This window comes from Diceros bicornis, chromosome 13 (genome assembly GCF_020826845.1).
Source record: "Diceros bicornis minor isolate mBicDic1 chromosome 13, mDicBic1.mat.cur, whole genome shotgun sequence".
Lineage (NCBI taxonomy): Eukaryota > Metazoa > Chordata > Mammalia > Perissodactyla > Rhinocerotidae > Diceros > Diceros bicornis.
The window spans coordinates 4,890,022-4,917,086 of record NC_080752.1 but is presented as its reverse complement, the minus strand read 5'-3'; the positions used below and the strand labels follow the sequence as shown (position 1 = coordinate 4,917,086).

The window sequence follows — 27,065 nt, the reverse complement described above, 5'->3', positions numbered from 1 at the left end:
TCTGCTTCCTCTGTGATTGTTCAGTTAGGCAGGCTCTGCCCCTCATGGCAGACAGCTGCCAAAGCTTCAGTTTATGTCCTCAGCAAATTCAGAGGAAGGAGAGCAGCTTTTCCCTAGTTACTCCAGCCAAAGTCCCAGAATTTCATCCAGTTGGTTTTCATTGACCTGGCTTAGTCCACACGCGCATCCCTGAACCAACACTGTGGCCTGGGGAGGTGATGCCGTGAGTGGCCGGCCAGCTGAGGTCTCATGTTTCCTCTGAGCCATGGGTGAGAATAGCCTTACCCAAACCACATATACCAAGAGAAGGGAAGAGATAGCTCCTCAAGGAAAATCAGGGGGCTGTGACCAGAAGAAGGTGACTGAATGACAGGCAGGCAACAGAACCTCCACAGATGTCAGTCATCTATGTGACTGCAGTGAAGCCAGACTAAGAAAAACTCCTCTTCTGCTCTGCGGAATTTCTAAAAACTCTGTGGAGACATACAGATGCCTCTATGCCTCAGCGGTGTGGGGCTTTCTTCTTCTTTTCCCAGTGCTATGGATTTTTTTTTTATGGGAGGTCCTAGTGAGCTAAGTGAAGTCTTAGGAATGTGGTGGTTCTCTCAGTGTCCTGGAAGGAAAGAGATGGACACTCAAAAGGGTGGAACATAAAGACTGTTTACATAGATGTGGGCAAGGTTAACCAACATGGAGTAGCGAGGCTCCCAGGGTCTAGCCTGGAGCAGCCAGGAGAAGGCAGGAGATTACCAGAGTCCAGTGAGAGCTGGCCTTGTGGAAGAGGGGCTATGGGACAGGCGTTGTGGCCTAGGAGGAGCACAGCCACTGCCTGACCCATGGCAAGCAGGGAGAGAAGAGGGGCAGTAAACACCCCAGCGTCTCTCCACTCCCACCCTCCATTCTCATGCTCGTGCCCCCATTGGCCAAACCCAACCAGAAGCCAGAGGGCAAGGGAGTCCAGATGAGACTGTCCACAAAGCAGGGCAGAGAAGGGCAGAGAATGGAGACTAGCCAGCCAAGTCCTACTGTTCTGCAAGGGTTATCCTCTGGGAGGAAGCTGTGGTGTGTTACACACTTGGCCCTTGATCAGTGCAGTTGGGGGAAAAGCGTGTTTAGTCAGCGTCTGGCTAAATTCTGATTTATTCTCTTTGCTTTTGGAAATGTAATAATCTCTCCATCAAAGCTCCATCTATCTGCCAAAATAATGCATGTCCTTTTGTACAAATGAAAGAATTATTGCTATTATGCAAACACTGAAAGGGTACCACATTTGCATGCAGAGGGGAAAAAAGAAAAATCCTATTTGCAGCAAAATTAATTATACCAATGTGGCAAAGTATCCATTTAACACTTGGACAGGAGCAGAACTAACTTTCCTTGCCCACCCTGATGAAATAATGGAAGCCAAAAGGAAAATACTCTGAAAACAGAAGACTAGGTAGAATAAACAGGAATTGGGAATTTTTGGCCATTTTAAGACTCCTCCTCAACAGAAACAAAAGATTGAAATGAAGCTTTTTACAAATACTAACCATGAATATTAATGTTCAATAGCTGAAGCCTGAGCTGAGTTCCTTGTTAAAATGGCCTTTCGGTAGAAAAGTGTCAGCATGCCGGGTTTGCTGCTGGTGCTCGGTGCCCTGGAGAATGCGCTTTGCGTCTGAAACCAGAAAGAAGGCAGATCCATTAGGTTTAGAACTTGTCATGTTTGTTATTTTGCTGTGTTTGACCATCAGGAAACAGGAGCTTTGAAAAGAAGGCAAAGCAATCACGTATTCCGGAGAAGAGAAAGTTGAACTGTCCCCTGAGAGGCATTCAGGTCATAAAAAACCTGCATCCCAGGCTCCTTATGTTATAAGGATGCTGTTGGTTGCCTTGTCTGTCTGCTCCAATCAGGTCGAGAGTTTTCAGGGGGCAGGGACTGCATCTACCTACGTCTTATTACTCTGTATCTCCAAAGCTTGGTACAGAGTAGGCATTCAATAAATGTTGCATTGAGAAATATATTAATGAGCGAACTACAAAATTTTAGACAAAATTGCCTCAGAAATCACCGATTTCAATGGTTCTGAAAGAATAAGTGCACCTGGAGTGAGGGGTGGGGCAGTGGTCATTGGCGAGGAGGATAAGGAAGATGAGATATCTGGGAAAGATGTTTTGAAACACATGTCCCCCAAATCCACTGGCCACTCCAGCCTCCACATGGATATCAGGATCTGGCGGGAGTGAATACTGTAGTTGAAAAGCTCCATGAGGTGACCTCCTGCCCAAACAGGCTGAGAACCTGGCCCAACACCCACCCACCCAGCTACCCTTCCAACCCTCCCTGCCCCTGGGGCTCAGCTCAGCGCCTGCCACAAAACAGGCGCCACCAACAGTTGTCGAGTGAGTGAATGTCACAGGGAAGACAACCCAGAAGCAGCAATAATTTCCCAAGGCCCCACACAGTCGGGTCTTGGTGATCCTCAACATGAAGGATCATCACAGAGAAAATGTTAATGATCTTTTTTCTACACCGTCCCCTCTGCGCCTAAAGTCAAGGTTAAAGGTGAAAGTTTCCACGAGTGAGACATGCTGTTGGCCAGGACTTTCTGGAGCTGGCTGTAGTAAATAGCCGGACCAGCCCTCGGGGGAAGTGGTGTGGGATTCCCTTGCTGGATCCTCCACTGAAGAGTTCAAAGGTGATGGACACTCATTTTTCTAGGTTGATTAAGAATAGACGCAGACTTTGTGGAGGCAAAGAGTGAACTAGAACTAGAAGCTATCCAATACCATGAATCACACCACAACTCTACAATCTTCACTGGGAAATTAACGTTGCTACCATCGAATGCGGGGCAGCAGATGAAAGACATTGCTGCTCCATCTCACCATCTCTCAGTCTGTAAAACTGATGGTAAGTTGGGTTTATTTATTTGATGATATATATAGTTTTAGCAATATAGTATGTCATTAAAAGCAATCATTATAGTGTATCATTAAATATAGAAAATATACAAAAATATACAATATATAGCATATCATTAAATGATATAATATAGTGTATCATTAAAAACATGGATTCTGTGAGTGTACTAAATGCCACTGAGTTGTATACTTTAAATGGCTAAAATGGTGAATTATATGTTATGTGAATTTTACAACACACACACACGTGTACACACACACACGTAAGGCAGTTGGATTCTGGAATCAGATAGTTTGAATTTGAATACTGCCTCTGTCAGGCACTAACTGTGTGACCTTGGGCAAATTATTTAACCTCTCTGTGCCTCTGTTTCTTCATCTATAAAATGGGGATAATAATAGCATTTACTTCATGGGGTTGTTGTAAGGATTAAATGAGCTCTATACGTAACGCTCTTAGAACAGTGTCTGGGCTACACTAAGTGCTAAGTGGGAGCGCTCATTAGTGTTATGACTGCAGATGGCACACCCCTCAGGGAGATGAGGCTGCTGTTAACTTTGGCTGCTTGTCTGCAAGGCTTTGCATTATTTAACAGATGAAGTAAAGACTGACAACTGAAGTTGTCCTAGTTGTATGACGCTGAATCGGATGGAGCCTCTTTGTGAGAAAGAATAGTGTGTTTTCCTGGGTATGGTGCTAATACAAATTATTTCCTTTGCATTTCCTAAATCACAGAATCTTAAGTATTGGAGCAAGGCCCACAGTTTGTCTCAGCCTGAATAGAGAAGAACCTGACTCGCCCAAGGTTGCACAACTAGGGCGGTCTGGTCTTTTAACTGCTAGAGCAGTGCTCTTTCATCCCATCACCATAGTTCCAACAACTCAGTGCACGGAAATGCATTTTGGTTTCACATCAGTAATGTTTAAAGTGAAATACACACACACACACACAAGAATCAAGGTACACACAGCACTTCAGTTTTGCAAGGAGTCGCTGGCATTTAATTGGAATGCACTATCTTTTCCATTTTGAAGGGAGGCAGTCAGGCTATGTCAACATACCAGGGTTCCTAGTGACAAGTCACAGAAACAAGCTCTGGCTAACTTGAGCAGTCAAGGAATTTGTTGGAAGGATATCAGGTAGCTTGAGAATTGCAGAGAGGCTGGCAAACCAGGCTTGGAAGATAACCAGAACAAGAGGCCAGGCAGTGGCTATCACAGCCAAGGTCACCCCTCAGGGTCAGTGTGATGAAGATGCTGCCAGGCGCAGCTGCCCCTGGACACTCAATGCCAAAGTCCCACACTGTGCTGGATGCTGCTGCCGGGGACTCTCATGCTTGGGCTCGGCTGCGCGGGTGGTCTCTCACCTGCCTCTGCGTCTTTGCATCACACTCCGTGATCTGAAGTCTCAGAAGGAGTATTCCTTTTCTGAGCTGGGTCTGAGATCCAGCGTGGTTGGCAGGTGGGGTGCGGGGCACAGAGAGAAAGTCTCTGGTCTTCTCAGACAGCAGATTGGGAAGAAGATCCCTACCAATCAATAACCAAGATTTACAGAGGCGAATTCCCCCACTCCGCCTTTAGAGTCTTCCCAGACAAGAAGGTGATAGAAGGCTGAATAAATGAATGAAAGCAATAGAAAATCCATGACATCAGGAAAATCCAGGAAAGGTGTCCAGCCCAGATGCCTGCTCTTCTCTTTCTGGATTCAGCATTCTCGACTTGGCCTGCTCTCTCCCCTGTTCTCCTCCATCCCCATCACTTCCCCAGGCTGGAGGGAACAGATGCTCCAAGAAGGACTACAAGGTCATATGATTCTCTTACAGCTCTGTTTACTTCAGTCACTGCCAGATTCACCCTGCAACACTTGAGCATCTTCTCTCTCCAATTAGAATAAAATCCAACTGCTTGACTATTTCTTTTTTTTTTTTTAATTTATTTTATTTTTATTTTTTTCTGTGAGGAAGACTGGCCCTGGGCTAACATCCATGCCCATCTTCCTCCACTTGATATGGGATGCTGCAACAGCATGGCCCGACAAGCAGTGCATCGCTGCGCGCCCAGGATCCGAACCAGCGAGCCCCGGGCCGCCACAGTGGAGCGCACGCACTTAACCGCTTGCGCCACCAGGCCGGCCCCTTGACTATTTCTTTTATCATGAAAAAATTCATATAACATAAAATTGACCATTTTAGCCATTTTTAAAGTATCCAATTCCATGGCATTTAGTATGCTCACATGTGTGTGCAACCATCACCACCATCTAGTTTCAGAACATCTTCATTACTCCAAAAGGAAACCCCTTACCCATTAAGCAGTCACTCCCCATCCTGCCTCCCCTGAGCCCCTGGAAAGCATTAATCTGTGTTCTGTCTCTGTGGATTGGCCTAATCTGGAATTTCATATAAACGGAGTCATACGCTATGTAACCACCTTAGTATTAACTCTCCTCCTCCTCCTGCTACAGGTTTTCCATGAACTGTCTCCTTTGTACCCCTGAAACATCATCCCAGCACAGGACAGGGAACCAGCCCTGGTCACTCAATCCTTCCCTGATGAAGCCACAGAAGGGAGAGGGAGGTCAATAGACCTGAGAAACCAGGAGAAAGATGATGAGAATCCCCTGGGGAGACAGACAGTAGTTGGGTGTCTCTGTAGGATTAACAACCAGAACAGAAGATGGCTGGGTAGGAGGCTGGGGGTGGGCTAGGGGAAGGCTTTTTAGTTGAGTTGAATTCTCTCTCTCTCTCTCTCTCTCTCTCGGCAGATCGCTGCCCACCCCTTCATCTCTTCAAGGCAGAGAAACAGCAGGGCCACAGTAGCGCTGGCTGGGGATGACAACTTATATTAGGGCAGCAATGAACTGGATGGAGCATGGAGCAACTCAAAACAGGTTCAAACAGTCCTACTGGACTCTTGGTATCCCCTTTTTCCCACACTATCCCCTCCACAATAGAAAGAGAACAGCTGAGAAAGAGCAGTGCCTGGAATTGAACCACAGGGTAGTTTTCTGAGGCACAGGGTTGCCTGAGGGAAAGGTGCAGCAAATAGGTATAGTTGAGCCCAACTTACAGTGCCAGAGGCTCTCCTTTCTCTCCACTCTGCACCCCAACCCCCTCCCCACAACCTAGCCAGAGAGAGCACAAGTTAGGACTTTGCCAACAGTCACGATTGCTATTCTTAGTTAGGGTTATGTTAAAATGACGTAACAAAGAGACCCTAAAAGAGAATGGCTTAAAGAATATAGGCATACATTTCTCTCAGACATCACAATTCCAAAATCTGTGGGCAGCTCTGCTCCATATCATCATCCAGGGGTAAAGACTGACAGCTCTCTGTCATCTTAACACAGGGCTTCCAAGGTGTCTATAGTGAAGGTTCAGTAGGCCAGCTGGGATATGATGACATGCAAGGCTTGAGCTCACCTGCAGAATGCAGGATATGCTTCAAACCAGCAGTCACATCTGGTGTTGTCTCCATAGTGAGAACATGCGGGCTAGGAACCAAAGGGAAGAGTTGGGAGTGGCCCTTCTAACTAGTACACCGAATACTCCACTTGATAGAAGTTGTGCTTTCCATCTCCATGACCTTGGGCTTGACAGGTTTGGGGTGTTGATTCCTAAGAGAGGACTGTTCTCACCAAGGAACACAGCCATAGTTCTGATGAATTGGAAGCCGAGCTTGTCCCTGGCCACTTTGGGACTCCTTATGCCATTGAATCAACAGGAAGAAAAAGGGGTCACTGCCCTGGCTACCAAGGGCAAGTTGGGTTGCTGTTATGCAATAGAGCTGAGAAGACTGTGTTTGGAACCCAGGGGATTCATGGGCCACATGGCCATGGGCCATTCCAATAATCAAGTTCAGTGGAAAACTGGCAGCCCAGTATGGAGAGGACTAGTAAAGTCTCAGTTATGTTGAGATGAACGTTTGGGTCTCCCCAATAGCTGAGGTGCTGGTAGAGGGTAAGGTGAGCATGGATTGGATAATGAAAGAAGGAAGCGATGAAGATCAGCTCTGGCCTCATTCTGGGTTACAGAAGGGGAGACTATAGCCGCCTTACTTATTTTATGCTAATTGATTTTGCCCTCTCCCTTTCCCCTACTACTTTATGAAGAGTATTGGTGGTAGCTGACCTCAAAATTTAGATTCCAGGTGAGAGTACACTTGAAATGACATCACCAGTAATAATACTGTGGCTGATGACACTTGTGTCTCCTTGTGTTTGGCATGAGATTTTCATCACTCAAATGAAGGGCAAAAATGGTAGCTGGATAGCAAATGGGGGGGAGTGGGCTGATTATTCTTTGTTCATGCTGCCATATCCATTCTCCACCCTTCTCTGCTTTATTCTTTCCTGGGGAATGCTGATCCCTGTGGACTGCATCATCTGGACTACCTTGCTGGTGGGGTTTCTGTTCGGTCAGTCAGTGATAGACACCTGCAGGGGACTGGAGAACGAGAGGGAGGCAAGAGAGGCCAAGGTGCTTTCCCCTCGCTGCCCCTGCTTCGAAGCCTTTCCTCTGGCAGAATCTCTGCCTGCCTACAGCTCCCGCCAGGCAGCCCCTCCTCCACAGTTCCTGCTCTCCTGTTTCCTCTGCTTGCCTCTTCATTCTTAGGGGTGGTCGTGATTTCCCGCTGTTGTTGGTAACCGGGTGCCTGACAACCCTTTCCCACACCTGTGCAAGTCGTCCTTTCACTGAAGTCTCTTCACTTGAGCCACGGGCTGTTTCCTGCTGTAACCTGACTGCTCTAGTGTCCATTTCCTCCCCCAGCTCCTGAAGAATAGCAACATTGTCTTAGTCATCTCTGTATGCAAAGGTTATCTGGTCATAAAATGTTAAATGAATGAATCAAAACTGTGCTGAAGATCTGTCTTTTTCTACGAATCTTGTAAAGCCAGAGCAAAGAGCAAATTTAATCGGCAGCATGCTCTTAATTTCTATTTCCAGGAAAGCAACTCAGATTCTTTCCACATTGTCTCTTCCTGAGGTTCCCAATGCCTCCAGGTGTGGCCCCAGTGTCCCAGTGCAATACCTGACAGGGACCCAGGCAGTGCTTTTTCAAATTAGGATGTTGATTACAACTGCATGTCCAAATGCATAATTTTAAGTGGGCTCTATATCCGTATGTGAAGTCTTTCACACGTAATTGCTAGTGCAGTTTATCCAACAATTTGCTCAACTCTTCAGGCTTCTAAGGTGCTTAATTTCTTTTATTAAGTGACTCTTCTCCCCCAAATAACCATCCTTGTCTCCTTTCTCTAGGCCCTGTTGCTACAGATAAACGAATCTGTGTTCTGGAGTTGCTGGCTAGTCTCTCATCACTTCCAGTTGATTGAAGGTAGTCAGTGTTGGGAATGCAGACAAGAGGGGATGCTGGCAAGTGAAATATAGGATTCAGAGGGAGATCTGGGGAGAGAGAGAAGGTAGAGGGGAGCACTCAGGTCAAGGAGTTTGGATAGAAGAGGTCAGAATCTGGATAAGGGGTCTAAGGCCAAGCGCACCACCAACAAGAATCCAAAGTCTTCTAAAGCACGGCCACCTTATATGCTTACTTCCTAGACTGCCCCTCCCCCACTAACTATCCTCAGAGTGTAGGAACAAGTGGCTGAAGTATAGAGGGAGAGGATGGAGATCAGGGTAACTCCTGGTACAGGCCAAAGATTAAGGATTTCTGTTTGTATTTCTATTCTCAGCTATCTTTTGTTGGGTTACAGAGTATTATTGTCCTTAGTGCTTACCAGCAAATGATAATGCACTTATGTTTTTGTGAATACATTTACCCTTCAGAGACTCACAAGATGTGAGCTGGCAGAATTCTTAGAGATTATTCATACTACCCTTATTTTATTTATGAGAAAATGGAGGCCAAGACAGATTGTTAAGTGTCATTGCTAGGACTATTTATGTTATAGACAGAAAACTAAACTCCAATTACAAAGGAAATTCATTGGCTCATATAACTGGAAGGTATAGGGTGATCAGCTTCAGGTATGGCTTGATCCAGCTGTTCACTATTCAACAATGTAACAGAGGTTCTGTTTTTTTTCCATTTTCCCATTCTGCCTTCCTCAGGATTCATTCACTGCTTGGCAATCTAGTCTCTATTCTTGTTGTCACACGTAGCTGCATAAATTCTAGACCTTACATCATTGATAGGAGCTACAGCAGGGAGAGAATCTTCTTTTTGTCAGAAGCTCTTGAAAACATCTTCTCAAATCTTATTGCCTTGACTGGGTTTCATTTCTGCCTTTGAGCTAATTTCTGTAACCAAAGAGATGGGATAGCATGATTGCTTTAAGCCAATCAAGCCCAACTCCTGGAGTTTTGGGTTAGGTTAAGCAAGATCATGTGGGTTAGAATGGAGAAAAAATGGTGTTCCAAAGAAATTTTGGGGTTCTTATGGTGGCACAGTGGAGGAATGGACACTGGGGAGGTTGACTGCAAGTGTCCAAGGGCAGTGACTTACCCAAGGTCAAGTAGTTGGTTATGGCTGGGCTGGGACTAGAGTTCAGCTCTCTTCACTCAGCATCTGCATATGGATGGTTAGATAATTCCACTTAAGGCAGTACATGTTTTGCAATAGACATCCAAAGGGAACTACGGATTTGCTTGTTATGTTTAGTTTATACTTCAGCTACAATTGCAAATGTGTATAAAAACTTAACCTTGCCATTTAATCACAATAATGAGTACAATTGTCTGAGTTACTTAACTGTGCGTCTCATTAGGCCATGAAGGCTTTCAGGAGAAATTGAGTAGATTTTTGAGATGAGAGCTGTATTATTTAAATAAGTGCCCTTTAGTCTTACTGAGGTTTTAGCAGTCTTCTGGAACATTTTTTGGAATTGGAATACAGTTTTTAAACAACTTGTATGAGATGCCTTAGGCCTGAATTTTTGCTTTCCATCTCTCTGGGAAAAAGAGTTAATGCTTGTTAATGTCCCTCCATGAGAACCTTTTCTCTTCTTCAGGATTAGAGGAAAAGAAGAAAGGAAGGGTACTCAGCACCTGCCATGTGCTGAGGAGTATGCTAAGCACTAAGGATATAGAATACAAAGTTACAGGCCTCAAGGAACTCCAAGTTTATTGGGAGAGGCAGATAATTAAATGGACAAGTACAATGCCGTGACAGTGCGTGCGATGACAGGTGGAAGGATAGAGTGTGGGCAGAAGGCTGGAGCAGGGAAGAGCCAGGGGAGGCTTTCTGAAGAGCTCCTTAAAGGACAGGTGAAGTTAGCTGGGGGAAAACAGAAAGGATATTCTACATAGAGGGGACTCATGCACACCAGAGCATGAAATTTTACATTGAGTTTACGTGCAACTCCAAGTAATTCAGAAAGGCAGACATGTGAGGGCAAGGCAGGGAGCGGGGAGAGACGATGCAGGAGAGGCAGGCGGGGGCTGGGTCACAGAGCTTGGAGTCTATCCTGTGGGCCATAGATGCCTCTAAAGAATTTTAAGTAGGTAAAGACACGGTTTGTGTCTTAAACATATTTCTGTATCAGTTAGGTCTATGGTTGCAGGCAATTCTGGTTAACTTCCAGAAAAGGAATACATAGAGAGATATGGGATCATTCAGAAAACTGAAGGAAAACTACAGTACCCAGGCTCTGAAAGGAGCTCCCAGGACAGAAACAGCAGGAGTCAACTGGCAGTCTTCTTGGTCAGGAAGAATCAGGTCCAACCAACTTCAGTTTTATGTTGCTCTGCCCAGAATTCAAATTCAAGGTGAAGGATGTTGTATTGCCCCAGCTTGAAGGCATACCCAGTCTGGTTCAGGTAAAGTTGGCATTTTGATTGGCGGTCTCACCAAGCCAGGTATATACCTCAGGGGGGAGGGTGGGTTCCTAAAGCAAAGTCAGGGTGTTGCTACTGTAAGAAAGAAGAATGGCAGCTATGTTAGCTTGTTGAAGTGGATGTCCACTTCAACAGCTGTTTGAAAGCTAGCTTTGAAGGGCATAAAAGATGAAGGGAATTAGAAGGCAAAAGATGGTGGAGGTGTGGACTAGGACTGTCGTAATAGGAATAGAAAAAAGCAGTGGGATTTAAGAACATTTATGGGATAAAAACTGGTGGTCGACTCTAGAAGATGGAAGAGGGAAGAATCAAGGATGACTCCCAGGACCCAGCATGCAGTGAGAGATATCACTCTCGGAAAGAAGGTGGAGGAAGGGGAGGGAGATGACAAATTGCTTAGGACACACCAAGTTTGAGAAACCTATGGAACATCAGTGAATGCTAGAATTTGAAGCACAGTAACTGGACTCATGGACATGGCCGATATAACCCAGGAAGGATTTTGAAAGGAGCCATAAAAAACACCAATATTTAAAATAGGCTTGCCAAGGAAAAGAAGGTCAAAACACAGAAAGAATGGAGAGGAGGAGGAGAACCAGGAATGTTCAGGGTCATAGAAAGCGGCAGGATTCAAGAAGAGAGTGGATTTGAGCTCTGGTGTGGGCAGAAGCCACATTCTAGGGAACTAATACGTAAATGGGAGATGAGGAAGTGGGGGTAGAATGTGGAGGCCACCCTTTTAGGAACCTTGGATGAGAAGGGATGGGAAACTGCACAGCAGCTGGAAGGGGTTCAGTGTCAAGGGAATTAGGTTTTTTTCAGTAGTTTGATTTTTTTAAAAATCGAGATATAATTCACATACCATAACATTCACTCTTTTAAAGTGTATACTATTCAGTGGTTTTTAGTATAGTCACAAAGTCACTCTTATCTAATTCCAGAACATTTTCATCACCCCCCAAAACAGAAACCTCATGCCCATTAGCAGTCACTTCCCATTTTCCCTTCCTCCCAGCTCCTGGCAACCACTAATCTGCTTTCTGTCTCTATGGATTAGCCTATTGTGGACATTTGACAGAAACGGACTTGTATGCTCTGCGGTCTTTCGTGTCTGGCTTCTTTCACTTAGTTTTTTTTTTTTTTTTTTTTTGTGAGGAAGATCAGCCCTGAGCCAACATCCATGCCAATCCTCCTCCCTTTGCTGAGGAAGACCGGCTCTGAGCTAACATTCATTGCCAATCCTCCTTTTTTTTTCCCCAAAGCCCCCCAGTAGATAGTTGTACGTCGCAGCTGCACATCCTTTCAGCTGCTGTATGTGGGACACGGCCTCGGCATGGCCGCAGAAGCGGTGTGACCGTGCGCGCCAGGGATCCGGACCAGGGCCGCCAGCAGCGGAGCACGCGCACCTAACTGCCAAGCCAGGGGGCCGGCCCATCTGTCACTTAGTTTTCAACATGCATCGTATTATAGCATGTATCAGTACTTCATTCCTTTTTATGGTCCAATAATATTCCATTGTATGGATAAACCATAATTTGTTTAGGCGCTCATCAAACCATGGACATTGCAATTGTTTCCACTTGGCCATTATGAACACGCTGTGAACACTTGTGTACAAGTTTTTGTGTAGATTTTTGCTTCCAATTCCCTTGAGTATATACTTAGGAGTGGAATTGCTGGGTCTCAGTTGATTCTTGCTGGGAGAGACTTGATCTGCTCCAGGCTGAGGGTACCGGAATCAGCGCAGAAGGAGCGGCGGGGGATGCAGCGAGCGGGTGGGGAGGAGGTAGGCCGGCGCCGGCGGAGAGGGGCCACGCTCTTTAGCATTACTCCCTTTCTCTGTCGGCACAACCCTAACGGCCCACCTCGCTTCCCTACTACTAGCCTCTCTGCACACACATCACACTTGCTGGCCAGGGAGCGACACGAGCGCGCGGATAAAGCACCCCTAAACCCGCCGCAGGCGCGGCCGGCCGGTGGCTCCTTCTCTGCTGCAGTTCAGTCTCGGGTCTCCTCTGGTTAGAGCCTGGCCCACTCCAGTTTGGTTTTTCCTGTAGATTCGTGCACAGGAGAAAAGGGACGATTCACCGTGGAGTTTGAGTCTGACTCCCGGCTCCTCAGGTCATCCAGGGCTCCCCTTGTCCAAGCAACGACGCCGGCTACCGCCGGTCCGCGACCAAAAAGTCTGGCGCTCAGCGTTGCGCGCTGCTCTCCGCAGCCGTCGCGCACGCGCAGCTCCCCCACCACGGAGGGGGCGGGGAGTGGGCGGGGCGGGCATCTCCCGGGCCAATCGGGAGCGAGCACCCCCGCCCTTCGGGCCGGTGGACTGAGCTTGACCCCGGCGGTGGGCGGCGGAGGCGGGGCCAGCCGTGCGGCCGCGGAGGGGGCGGGGCCCGGGCCTGGAGGCGGGGCCTGGGGCTGTCAGTCCCGCGCCCGCCGCCGCTGCCGCCGCCGCCGCGGGTCCTCACATGCGGTGGCCCCGGGGGCCGCCAGCGCTGCCGCCCGTCGCCCGCCGCCGACTCGGCATCCCGAGCCGCCTCCCTCCTCGCGGCCCGGCGCGCAGGTAAGGCCGGCCGCGCTGCCGAGCCATCGCGCCCCCTGCTCGGCATCGGTCCGCCGCGCGGGCGCCCCCTCCGGGCTGTGTCAGCGCCGCGGCTGCCCTCGCCGCCCGGGGGCGGTCCCGAGGGGCGGGACGAAGTCCTCCCCATCCCCCCCGCACCTCCGGGCGCCGCGCCTGCTGCCGGGGTCCCCGGCCGTGCCTCTGCATCCTGGCGTGGGGCTGGTCCCGAGCCCCCCCTCCCGGGCCGATTACACAATCGCTGGGGCTGGGGGCGGGGGTCCCTTCCGGAGCCCCGGCCCCACACCTGTCCCCGCGGCGCGCTCCCGGGCAGACGGCAGAGACCCAGCGCGACAGCCGGGGCCCGGAAAGTTTCACTTTGTGGTCGGGGCTTGTTGACATCCGCGAGATGCGGGAGATGGAGGCTGAGCAGCGAGGATGCGCCTCCGAGCAGCGTCCCCTCTGCCCCGGGGTGGCCCTGGTCCAGGTTTCCGTTCCAGAAGTCCTGCCGAAAGCCCTGCTCCGGGGCCGGAGGCTGCTGCAGGGCACACGGGTCTCGCCGCTTCTACGTTAGCGCGCCCTGGCTCCTGGACTGCAGCAATCTGGGGGCAGCTCAGCCTCCCGCGCTGCCCCCCGTTCCTAATTTAGCGTTGACGTTTAGACCAGGTAGGCGAATTTACTTAGCATTTCCCTGACACTTTATATTTGTGAGGTGCTTTGCCGTCCCTGATTAGCTAATTAACAAGGTAGGAAAGCAACATAGAACCTGAAACGCACGGCTAATGCCTTGAGTCTGGCAGCTCGTGAAGAGCCACTGGGGGCTTTAGGCTGTTTGCCGCGAGAGACGCCTTTGGCTGAGGTGCTGCGGGGAGAGCTACTATTTAGTGTCTTCTGTTTGCCTGAGAAGGGTTTGGTAACAATGGCAAGGTTTTCTCTTCCTGCTTACGCTGTTTATTGAGGGTCGTCAGTCTATGGTAGATTATTTGCTTTTCTTCACTTAAGCAAAGGAGGATTTAGAAGTGTTGCTGATGAAGCAGTTAAGGAAGAAAACTGAGGTTCAAATAACTTTGGATACTTGTCTGCTTTACCAGGTTACCCATCCCGTGCAGAAAACCTTGCCTCTTCCTGTTCTCTCCCCATCTTCCCAGTAGGACTGTATCCAATTGGGTTGGCGTTACTGGTTCCTCATTTAGTTCATAGACCTCTTGCTACCTGTGGTTTACAGACCTGCCTCGAGACATCCTTTAAGAGTGGGCTTAATTAGCACTTTTATCTGCCCATTAAGCAATACAGCTTGAACTCTCTTGCAATCAGGCGCTGTTGTAGTGTTGAATCTTTAATAATATCTAATTCATTTTAATAGTGTTTCTATAATAATCTTTCTATTAGTATGCCCGTTCTGCAACACCAGTACTTTTAGTATAGAAGCTGCAATTTACTAGAAATATTATCATGGCAAAAATAATTCTCCAGCAGATTTGCAGCCCACTTAGATAATTACTGCTAGAGGCTGTTAAGGTTTTTTATTCTTTGGTGCAGTAGGTGTTACAATGCTTTTGATCTACGAGGTCATTATGAGGTCATTCCTCCCTGTAGTGATGGTTTCAGTCACTGTGTCACTTAAATATTTTTTGGACTAATATTGTATGAGTTTTTCCCCCATGCTGATTTCTTTTTGGACAAGATTCAGAGCTAACAAGATTTAATTTTGATTTGCCAGCCTAAATTTTAAGAAGGACAATATTTATTGTATTTTGGGGGTTGTATTAGAACTATGATGATTTTATTAGCACATGTACCAGACACTGTTTTGGGTGCTTTACAGATATTAAGTTATCTAATTTTCCCAACAACCCTATAAGGAAGGTACTGTTATTACCTCATGTTTCAGACGATGAAATTGAGGCCCAGTTGCTTGACCCAGGTCACACAGGTAAGTAAATGATAACCAGATTCTAGCCTAGGCAGCCTCAGTTCCGAGTCCAAATCCTTAACCATTGTGCTATCCTGCCTCTGTAGATTATCCCTTCAACAGGTATTTATTTCTACCTGCTGTCTGTACAGCATTGTATTCTGCACTGTGGGGAGGAGAAGAGCACTTTACAGTGTAATAACAAACACTGCGTTAGGAGTTCCTATTCTGGTCTTCACTCTGCCACCAGCTAATCTGTGATTTTGAGCGAGATACGTGATCTCCCTGCCTTCCATTTACTCCTTGGTGGAATAACAGCCATTGAAGCAAATGAACTAACTAGGCTTAACGTCCTGGGGAGCTGGAGAGATGAGTCGATGCATGTAAGAATTAGATGTCCTCCTCCCTAAGGCACAGTATAACATCAAGTGTCAAATGAGTGAGGTGTGTGTGCGTGTGTGCCCACACGCGTGTGTGTCATAGAGAAGGACGGGAGGGCGTGTGCTCAAGCTGCCATTGGCTACCATGGGAGGACAATGGTTGAGAGACTTCATCTTAAACACTTCAGTATTGTTTTATCCTGTTGCCACCAGCATTATTCCTTTTGTAATTAAAAAAAACAAAAGACAACCAGAAAAGAAGTCATCCTATACGAGTCGGGTAACCATGGGCAGGACCACGTGAGGAGCACTTCTAGGGGACTGTTTGGCATCACTTTGCAGGAGGCTCGGGGTCAGATGATGGCAGGACCTGAATGGCAGACCCAGGAGTTCCCAGAATCATGGCAAGTCAGGGTTGAAAGGAAACTTGAAGGTCATTGAGTTTAACATCCTCTTCTCCTTTCTCCCTCCACCATCCTTCCAGTGGATAAATCCCCATGCGAGTGCACCTGTCCCGATTGGTGCGCATCCTGCTTCTGCCGGGATACCTCCTGGGCTTCACAAATCCCTGCATCAAAGAAGCTGGGATTGTGTCTGGGGATATGGAATGGGAAACCGCAGAAGGATTCTGGGCCCTTCTGGCTTGTGCTCTTGAAAGATCATCATTGTTGTGAAACCTGGATTAGAGATTAGGTGGTCTTGGCCAGAATCTAGGATGGAGGTGATCCAGACTGAGACAGGCAGTGGCATGGGATTGCAGAGGAAGGAATGGACCCCAGAAGACAGAATCTCCTGCACCCAGTGCCTGCCTGACCACAAGCATCGGAGAGGAGGGACAAGTCAGCATCTCCCTGGGGTGAGGTGGGTGTTGGGAGAACCAGTGAGTGGAGCTGGGAAGTCTGGTGGGGTGAGGAGGAGACACGGTTATGTATGGATATCCCCTGAAGCTGAATAATAGACTGTGGCTAACGTAAGGCCTCTGCAGACCGGAAAACAAATTTTCTTTCTTCTTAAGAAGGGAGTGTACCATTTAAATATAGTGGGAAACTCCCTCTGCCTAATAAAGAAATAAAACAGTATTTCCCTTTGGGTGTTGCAACCTCTTACACTGGCTTGTTCAGCCTTGCATTGTGCTTCTTGGTCACGTTGGGAATCTGATGTTATTTGAAGTACCAGGCGGACGTGTCGGTGATGCATTTTCTAATTTCGTTGGGAAATTTTCTCTGGGGTATTTTGTTTTGAGTGACACCTGTTAAGTGTGTGCTGGAGAGCCAGCATGCTTCCTGAGGAGTGCTCAGAGAGTCATTAGAAGTTTTTCCTTCCAATTCAGATTGTGTGGCACTTCAAAGAGGGCTTGGAGTGAAATGATTTCCACACTGTCAGGAAAACAGGATAATTTGAGGAAACAAATAAGATTTACACAGGAAACCACAAAGACAGAAAAAATAGTTGCGAGGGTTATAAGCTCATTTTCTCTTGTTATTTATGTGTTTCTGTCTCAGGATGCAGCATTTCTTAAATAGTCATATTTACAAATTTGTAAGTTGAAATATGTTGTCCAATAGTGTATGTGGAAATAAACTGTATAATCTCAATTTTTTGCTAAGACAGTATTGGTCTTGGTTTTTCAATATCTTTTAGACCAGTAGTTCTCAATCAGGGGTGATTTGGCCCCTAGGGAACATCTGGCAATGTCTGGACAGTTTTGGTTGTCACAGCTGGCGATGGGGCATGTGCTCCTGGCATCTAGTGGGTCGAGGGCAGGGATGCTCCTGAACATCCTACAGTGCACAGGGCAGCAAGGAATTGTTCAGTCCAAAATGTTAATAGTGCTGAGGTTGAAAAACTCTACTTTAGATGATAAAACAATTTCTTATTAGGAGCAAATTGAGGTTAAAGGGAAGAGGAAGAAGAAAGAAGTATAAAGTGTTCCTTGACTCATTGAAAGTGATAACAGTACCCTCACATCTGACAGCCAGGAGGGAGAACCAACCCGACAAGCTGCCGGAACAGGCGTTTGTCTGCCACCCAGGAGCTATTTCAATAACTGGATTGCTCAACACAGTAGTTTGGAACAGGAAGTAGAGGCCCTTGTCATGGGACGAGGCTGTAGGGGTAATTTGTGGAGGCAGAAAGGTTTATAGGCCAAGAAGGGAAACTGGGTCCTGCCAGGATAATTTTGAAAAGTTCCAGGGAATTTCTTAAAGGTGATTTTGTTGAGGACACTGAGTGTAGTGCTTAGAAGACACTGTCTCTGCTCCGGGGCTGCACGAACCCTCTCGGCTGTGGATCTGAGCACTTCCCAGCGTTTTCTGTGTCTAGACACAGAGTGGAGAGTGAAAAGCACTTGGTGTTGTTTTCAGGTTGTATCTGTGTCCTCCCCCAACCCTTCTTATTTATTTATTTATTAATTAATTAATTAATTTATTTATTTATTTTTTCCCACAAAGCCCCAGTACATAGTTGTATGTCATAGCTGCACATCCTTCTGGTTGCTGTATGTGGGACGCGGCCTCAGCATGGCCGGAGAAGTGGTGCATCGGTGCACGCCCGGGATCCGAACCCCGCCCGCCAGCAGCGGAGCACGCGCACTTAACCGCTAAGCCACGGGGCCGGCCCCCCCAACCCTTCTTTAAAAGCTTTTCTATTATGGAAAATGTTAAACATGTATAAAAATTGAGAAAAGAGTATAATGAACCCTATTCACCCAATGCCCAGCTTCCATGATTGTCAGCTCTTGGCTGATCTTAATCTATATCCCACTCATTTTAGACCTCCCCACCCCTTTTTAGAAAATAGCTTAAACAATTACTGATGGTCTGCCTATTGGGAGAGGTTCAGCAGTGAAGGCGATAAGTGATTTTAGGGTGCTTGGGTCTCCCTGGAGGCAAACTGATAATGGGCATGCATGATTGTAACAGCCATGAGAGCCTGAGAAATAGGAATAGGCCCAGGCAAATCCGTGATGGAGGAGTCAACACTTCTTGGTGGGAAAGTACAGGTGATGAGAGACAAGTTTCTTTCTTTTTAAGCTTCATGAGTGGAGAAGCCTACTTAGTGTTCTCTGCTGGTAGAAATGTGTTTTTGGTTTCCGTAGTCAAGGGTCCTCTCAGTTTCTGGGTGTGTGTGGGGGGATGGTTTGCATGTTTCCTTTTAAGATGACCCCTTTCCTGTTTCCTGACCCTCTGGGTGTGCTGTGTGGTGGGGAGCCATGTGTTCTCTGTGGCCCTCTGGCTCGGGCAGATGGGTCTTCACTGACTTCTTCCTGGAAAGCACAGGGCAGGGTAGGGATGGGAGAGAGAGGCATTATTTTTAGTGGTTCTGGATTCTCTTCTGCTGCAGTCACTGCCCTGCATTTTTTAGTGGATGTAGGGCTGTCCTCTTGCAGCCACCAGCAGTCCTCCCCAGACGGAGACAAGTATGACAGTGTACCCTTTGCAGATGGGCCTCACTTTCCCTAGTTGTGTCTCCTGGAGCTACAGGATTAATTTTTTAGGCCATTGGAGAATTGGCATGTATTTACTTGACTCAGTGTTGTGTTGTAATATGCATACAAAAAATGGCTTCAAAAGTTGAGAGAGTTCGTAAATAATCAGATAATTGATGTCTATGGATTTTAATTAGTGCTGATTTCTACAAACGTAGACATTCTGGACTAAGTTCACAAGCAACTGTGTTAATATGAAGACCTAGGCACCTGAATGTCTGTGTTTCCCATCTGTATTTACTTATTAAATGCATTTTTACCCTCTCCTTATTCCACAAAGAAGTTTAGACGGCATTAGCTTATTTTGAACATTCTGAATCACAACCGTAGTTTTTCAGGTGTCATGCCTTTCTATGGGGAGGCTAACTCCTGGTCTGTTAATGACAGTTACCTACTCTGTGCCTCTATATGTGCCAGACACTTTACTCACATTAACTCTGTTCCTTAAGTATTCCCATTTTGCAGATGAGGAAACTGAGGTTTAGAGAGGTTAAGGAATGGGAATATGTAGCATTGTTTTTTAACCCAGATTAGTTTGATTTCAAAGTCTACATGTTTTCCACTAAGCCTTGTTTCTCATGGTTAAAAGTTGGTGGGAGTTTGTACCAGGATTGGTAGAGAAGATGGGGCCAGGTGCTGGGAAAGGGGACTGAGAGTTCTGGTTATTCCAGCTAATGAAATCTTCACGTTGAATCCCCTGGGACACATTGCTTTAGAGTGTGATAAATTACCTGTGTCCTATTTTTGAGCTGACTGTATAAAACAGGATCACACTGGTAGCCCTGAGCCAAATTTGGTCAGCAGATGTGTTTTATTTAGTCTGCACAGTGTTTTATTTTTGAAAAATTGAATTAGTTGTCTTTTAAAAAGTGGGAGATTTCACACTAAAATTTCCAAATTTCTTGGCTTCTCTTGAGCCGTCAGAAGATCTGGCAGCACCAGGCCCGCATTCCTCCTTGGCAGTGGTTATAGTGGCTGCCTTCTCTGCATGGAGCGCAGACTTCCTAGTTTGCTGTCTTTACCAGCCTGCTCCCTTCACTCATTTATATTACTTGCCAGGACCCTGAAGGCATTTGAGTTAGAGGCACCCTTCTAGAGGTTATGCATATTCTCTCTGCCAGTGTCAGGGCTGTATTAGTGGGGGCTTGTTCTGTATTTGAATTAGAGATCTCCAGTATCTTTCCCCTTGGTAGAGAGCCTGGAGAGGTGACTCTACTTGGCTTACGAACAGACGCATCCACATTCCTCCCTTGTGCTCCCAGCGATGCCTAATTGGACTTAGGATGGGCTTTTGGACTAAGGTGGACCAATCAGTTATTTGGGATTTGGACACCAAATCAGTGGGCTGAGGAACTTCAGGCAGGAAGGACTTGTAGATTCAGGCTAAAAATGGTGATGTTGGAAAGGTGGCTGAGTGAGCTAAGGAGCTGGATGGCAGGTGGGTGAGAAACCACATGGCAGCAGGGAGGGAGGAGCTGCCTGATCTCTGCTTCCACTATGCTTCCTGCAGCTGGGTTCCTCTGTAGCCACAGCATTCCTTCAGTGATATTTATCGAGTGCTTACTATAATGCCAGGCACTGTTCTAGATGTTTGTGACATAACAGTGAATGAAAACAGACAAAGGTCCTGCTCTCATAGAGCTCATATTTTGGTGAGGGAAAACACACAACTCCAAACAAGAAAGCAAATAAATATAAAATATTTTAGGTGGTGATAAGTGCAAGGAAGAAATATAAACTGAGTAAGGAGACACAGAGTGGGTGTGTGGGGGAGTGAAGTTATGTGAGAGAGGTTGTTCAAGGAAGGCCTCTTGATAAAGTGATATTTGAGCAGAGATGTGTATAAAGTGAGACAGAGTGAGCCATTAGGAAACTTGGGGGTGGAGCATTCCCTACAGAGGGTTTAGCAAGTGCAAAGGCCCTGAGGCAGGAGTATGCTTGACCTGTTCGAAGAACAGCAAAGAGGATATTGTGGCTGGAAGGCAATGAATAATGGGAGAGGAGGTGGTGGAGAGAATGTAGGACCTCACAGCTATGTTAAAGACTTTGGATTTTATTCTAGTGAGATAGGAAGCCATTGGAAGATTTTGAGCACAGGTGGCCTGATCTGCTGTATGTCTTAAAAAATGTAAATGCTGTATGGAGACTAGACTGTACAGCAGCTAAGGTGAATGCGGGACTACTAATTAGGGGCTATGCAGTAGTGAAGATAAAATACAGTGGTGGCTTGGACTAGGATAGAGGTGGAGGTGATGAGTAGTGGACAAGTTTTGAAGAGGAGTTGAGAGGAGTTGATGATGTATTTGATATGGGATGTGAGGGAAAGAGAGGAGTCAGGATGGTTCCAGCCTTTGAGTATAAACGTTGCTGCATTAGTTGGCATTTCTCCTTCTCTTCTTGGAAACCATTCAAAAGCAACAAGGAAGGTAAAAAAATAAAAATAAAAACCTTGCAAACTCATTTCCAGAAAAATTAGGAGAGAAATTTAATCCATAGATGTCAATATATTTGTAAAGACTGTCCCAAATAGATGAGATCAGGTGGAAGTCAGGTGGGAGGAAATGAAGAGAAGCAGCACAGAGATGGTGAGAGAGCCCAACAGCAGCAGATCTTAGAAAGTACTAGAAAAGTCAGATTCTTTAAGGTGAAAATCTGCACCCAGATGTGAAAAAGCTATATTCCTTGCTTGCAGCAATTGTTGTGGGAACTGGATGTACAGCTGGTGGAGGAAATCCTCCTGGATGTAGTTTGGTTCAAAGAAGCAAAATAAGAGGGGTTATATAAGGAATCACATAGGCAAGGCTGCATATTTGTAGGAAGTATTCTCATCTTTGTAGCAGAAGGGAGGAAGGGAGCCTTTGGGTCGTGAAAACAGCTCATCTGAGAGTATCCTGGCCATCCTCGCCTCCCCTACCAAGAGGGACCTCATGCAAATACTGTAGCTGTCAGGGAAAACTAACTCATTCAGGGCCAGCCCGGTGGCATAGTGGTTAAAGTTCATGTGCTCTGCTTCAGCAGCCCAGGGTTTGCAGGTTCGGATCCCGGGTGCGGACGTATGTGCAGCTCATCAAGCCGTGCTGTGGCAGGCGTCCCACATACAAAATAGAGGAAGATGGCACAGATGTTAGCTCAGGGCTAATCTTCCTCAGCAAAAAGAGGAAGATTGGCAACAGATGTTAGCTCAGGGCCAATATTCCTCACAACCCCCCCAAAACCCCCCAAAAACTAACTCATTCAATGATAATGAAGAAAAGAAAGGGTAGGCTTCTATTTCTGAAAATGGTAGGCAAGATTATTTGGACCAGAGTTCCCAGTGAAAGATGTTGAAATGTTGGATATATTTTTTAAATTAAAAAAATTTTAAATGTCATTAAAGGTACTAAAGAGCTGAGAAGAGAAAAAGGAACTATCAGGCCAAAATCTATAGTCAAGCGGGAACCTAGAGAGATGTGCAGATGACTGGAACACTTAAGTTGCTTTTGCCCTAAGAACGTTTGTTGATCCTAAAAAATAGGGGCTTTGGTTTTAGCAGCTTTGCGGGACAAGGAGATTAGAAGTCAAAGTTCATGGCTTGCTCAAGGTGGAGAGTCTCATTGGAGACTACCTCGTACAAAGCTCGGGCTGCTCAGGGTAAAGCTGAACCAGAAGTAAAACCATGTCTCCCTATCCCTAAGGCACAGCAGGGAAGCTTGCCCGGTCCTGAGCAGAGCGAGAAGAAAAAGAAAAGGTAAGTTGCATTCTCTGGCCAGCCTTTGTACAGATTTTGAGGATGGTTTTATATCACCTTGATTCAGAGAACCTCAAGCCATGAATTTGTGTTAAGGTAGTTGCAGGTTGCTAGTGCAACCTCCTCCTCCCCATCCCTGTCCCCAGACACCTAGCAGAATCAAAGATGAATCTTCTCTGGAGGAAGGCATCTTCCTAATTTTCCAGGGCCAATGAGCAGTACAGTCAGAAAGAACAAAGCGTACAAGGAAACAACATGATGAGAGAACCAGCAGAAGCAACTGATAGAAAGAAAGAAAATGAGAGCACAAATTCTTTATGTATTTAATTATCAGAGACAAGTAAATAACTCTTTTTATTATGTTCATAGAAATAAAGGCAAGCTTGTAAATATCTTCAGGGAATGGGTAACAATTAAAGTGGCTTGGCAGATTTGAAAAAGACCAAATAGAATTTCTAGGAATAACTGAAATGTAAAAACTTAATGGTATACCATCGGATAGCATATTAGACAAAATCAAAGAGAGATTAGTGAATTGGATGATAGATTACAAGATATTATCCAGGATGTTGCACAGGGAGACAAAAAGTCAGAAAGTATGGAAGAGAGGTTAAAAGACGTGGAAGATAGAGTGAGAAGTTGTAACATGTATTTAATTGGAGTTCAAAAAGGAGAGGAAAGAGAGAATGGGCCAGAAGCAACTATTTAATGAGATAATGACTGAGATTTTTCCAGAATTGATCGAATATATAAAGCCAAAAATTCATAAACAGAGCGCCAAAGACAAAGAGGAAATCCTAAAGGAACCAGAAAAAAAAGACAAATTACATTGAAAAGAGCGACTTACACACTTCTTGATACCAACGGTGGAGGCCAGGAGGCAGTGGAATGGTATCTGTGATGAAATAGCTGACAACCTAGAATTCTATGCACAGAGAAAATGTCTTTCAAGAAAATGACAACATAAAGATGTTTTCGTATAAAGAAGAATGTAGAGTTTGCCACCATTTTAGTGAGTTTGCCTAGTAAAGGAAATCTTAACTGATATACTTTAGGCAGAAGGAAGGTGACTCCAGGTGGAAAAAGCTGACACACAGTAGAGAATGAGGGATTTTAAAAAGAGGTAAATATGTGGGTAAATGTAAATGTAGATGAATAATGAAGTATAAAAAATTTTAATATCTTATGGGTTAAACTATAAAGAATTGAAAATAAGACAACAATAGCATACAAGTTAAGAAAGGATTCTAAGGTCCTGGTTTTACCTAGGAGGAGAAGAAAGATTAATTATTATTTTTAGACTAATAAGTTAACAATGTATATTGTATTTTCTAGAATAACCATGGAAAGAATAGAAGCAGGTGTATAACATCCCAGCTAGTTGAGAAAGGCTCACCTATAACATAAAACTACAAAAAGGAGGAAAGTAAAAGGATGGAAAAATGTATACTGTCAAATAATAAGCACAATGTCAGATAAAGCAGGCATTAGGGTTAAAAACATCACTAGGGATAGAAAGTTCTTTTCACCAGGAAAATATCACAGTTTGAAATTTTTATGCATCAAATAACATAGCATAATATATAATGAAGAAATGACAGAACTTCAAGGAGAAATAAAAATATCCACAATCATAGATAACACATTTTAAATGAGAATAGCTAAGACATTTTAAAGAAGAACTAGGTCAGAGGATTTGCTCTATGGAACCAAATCTTATTATAAAGCTATAGTAATGACAACAGAGTGGTATTGATTCAAGGATAAACAAACAATCCAACAGAACAAAATAGCTCGGAAACAAACCTTTGCATTTACGGACTCTTGATATATTGCAAAGGATGCGTTACAGATTTACATCGAGCTTTCCAATAAATGGTACTGGGACCCAAGGATATGCATACAGAAAAAATGTAATTTGACTGTCACTATGCACAATCCATAAAAGTCAATTTCAAGAGGATTTAAAAACTTAAACATGAAAGGAAAAGCTATAAAGATTTTGGTAATATAAGAGAATATCTTCATGATCCTTGCATGGAAAGGAGTTCTTAAATAAGGTGCAAAAATCATTAATGTTAACATAAGAAAGGCTTGAGAAAATTGATTACATTAAAATCAATACTTTATTTATTTATTTATTTATTTATTATTGATGTTTTAATGGTTTTTAACATTGTGAAATTTTGGGTTGTGCATTTTTGTTTGTCCATCACTATATATATGACTCCCTTCACCCGTTGTGCCCACCCGCCACCCCCACTGCCCCTGGTAACCACAGTACAGTTTTCTCTGTCCATGTGTTGGTTTATATTCCACATATGAGTGAGATCATACAGTGTTTGTCTTTCTCTTTCTGGCTTATTTCATGTAACATAATACGTTCCAGGCCCATCCATGTTGTTGCAAATGGGACTATTTTGTCTTTTTTTATGGCTGAGTAGTATTCCATTGTATATATATACCACATTTTCTTAATCCAATTGTCAGTCGAGGGACACTTAGGTTGCTTCCACTTCTTGGCTATGGTGAATAATGCTGCAATGAACATAGGGGTGCATAAGCCTCTTTGGATTGTTGATTTCAGGTTCGTTGGATAGATTCCCAGTAGTGGGATAGCTGGATCATAGGGCATCTCTATTTTTAATTCTTTGAGGAATCTCCATACCGTTTTCCATAGAGGCTGCACCAGTTTGCATTCCCACCAGCTGTGTATGAGGGTTCCTGTTTCTCCACATCCTCTCTAACACTTGTTGTTTTTTCTCTTGGTGATTATAGCCATTCTAACGGGCATGAGGTGGTATCTTAGTGTTGTTTTGATTTGCATTTCCCTGATGATTAGTGATGTTGAACATCTTTTCATGTGCCTATTGGCCATCTGTTTATCTTCTCCAAGTGTCTGTTCATTTCCTCTGCCCATTTTTTGATCGGGTTGTTTGTTTTTTTGTTGTTCAGTTGTGTGAGTTCTTTATATATTATGGAGATCAACCCCTTGTCAGATGTCTGTTTTGCAAATATTCTCTCCCAGCTGGTGTGTTGTCTGTTCATTTTGATTCTGGTTTCGTTTGTCTTATAGAAGCTCTTTAATCTGATAAAGTCCCACTTGTTTATTTTTTCTTTAGTTTCCCTAGTCTGGGTAGGCATGTCATCTGAAAATATTCCCTTATAACCAATGTCAAATAGTGTGTTGCCTATATTTTCTTCTATGAGTTTTATAGTTTCAGGTCTCACCTTCAGGTCTTTGATCCATTTTGAGTTAATTTTTGTGAATGGCGATAGCAGATGGTCCACTTTCATTCTTTTGCATGTGGCTGTCCAGTTTTCCCAACACCATTTATTGAAGAGACTTTCCTTTCTCCATTGTATGTTCTTAGCACCTTTGTCGAAAATCAGCTGTCCGTATATGTGGGGTTTTATTTCTGGGCTTTCAATTCTGTTCCATTGATCTGTATGTCTGTTTTTGTACCAGTACCATGCTGTTTTGATTACTATTGCTTTGTAGTATGTTTTGAAGTCAGGGATTGTGATGCCTCCTGCTTTGTTATTTTTTCTTAGGATTTCTTTAGCTATTCGGGGTCTTTTGTTGCCCCATATAAATTTTAGCATTCTTGTTTCTATTTCTGTGAAGAATGTCATTGGGATTCTGATTGGGATTGCATTGAATCTGTAGATTGCTTTAGGTAATATAGACATTTTAACTATGTTTATTCTTCCAATTCATGTGCATGGGATATCTTTCCATTTCTTTATGTCATCATCGATTTCTTTCAGTAATGTCTTGTAGTTCTCATTGTATAGGTCCTTCACCTCCTTGGTAAGATTTATTCCTAGGTATTTTATTCTTTTTGATGCAATTGTAAATGGTATTATCTTTTTGAGCTCTCTTTCTGTTAGTTCATTATTAGCATACAGAAATGCAACTGATTTTTGTAGATTGATTTTGTACCCTGCAACTTTGCTGTAGTTGTTGATTGTTTCTAATAGTTTTCCAACAGATTCTTTAGGGTTTTCTATATATACAATCATGTCATCTGCAAATAGTGAGAGTTTCACCTCTTCATTACCTATTTGGATTCCTTTTATTCCTTTTTCTTGCCTAATTGCTCTGGCCAAAACCTCCAGTACTATGTTGAACAGGAGTGGTGAGAGTGGGCAGCCCTGCCTCGTTCCTGTTCTCAGAGGAATGGCTTTCAGTCTTTCCCCGTTGAGTATGATGTTGGCTTGGGTTTGTCATAAATAGCCTTTATTATGTTGAGGTACTTTCCTTCTATTCCCATTTTGTTGAGAGTTTTTATCAT

The 27,065-nt window shown here is 44.9% G+C and overlaps 1 protein-coding gene across 2 annotated transcripts in view; it reads left to right on the top strand.

Annotated features, from left to right (window-relative positions):
- Window positions 1–13,209: 13,209 nt before the first annotated feature.
- Window positions 13,210–27,065, top strand: part of HIVEP3 (HIVEP zinc finger 3) — a 503,450-nt gene continuing 489,594 nt past the window's right edge. The window contains exon 1 of one of the 2 annotated variants that reach the window (XR_009221799.1): window positions 13,210–13,267. The gene's annotated coding sequence lies outside the window, so the exon portion shown is untranslated. Of the gene's footprint in view, window positions 13,268–13,527; window positions 13,928–27,065 lie in introns of those variants that run through there. The other variant, XM_058552079.1, reaches the window with a different exon arrangement.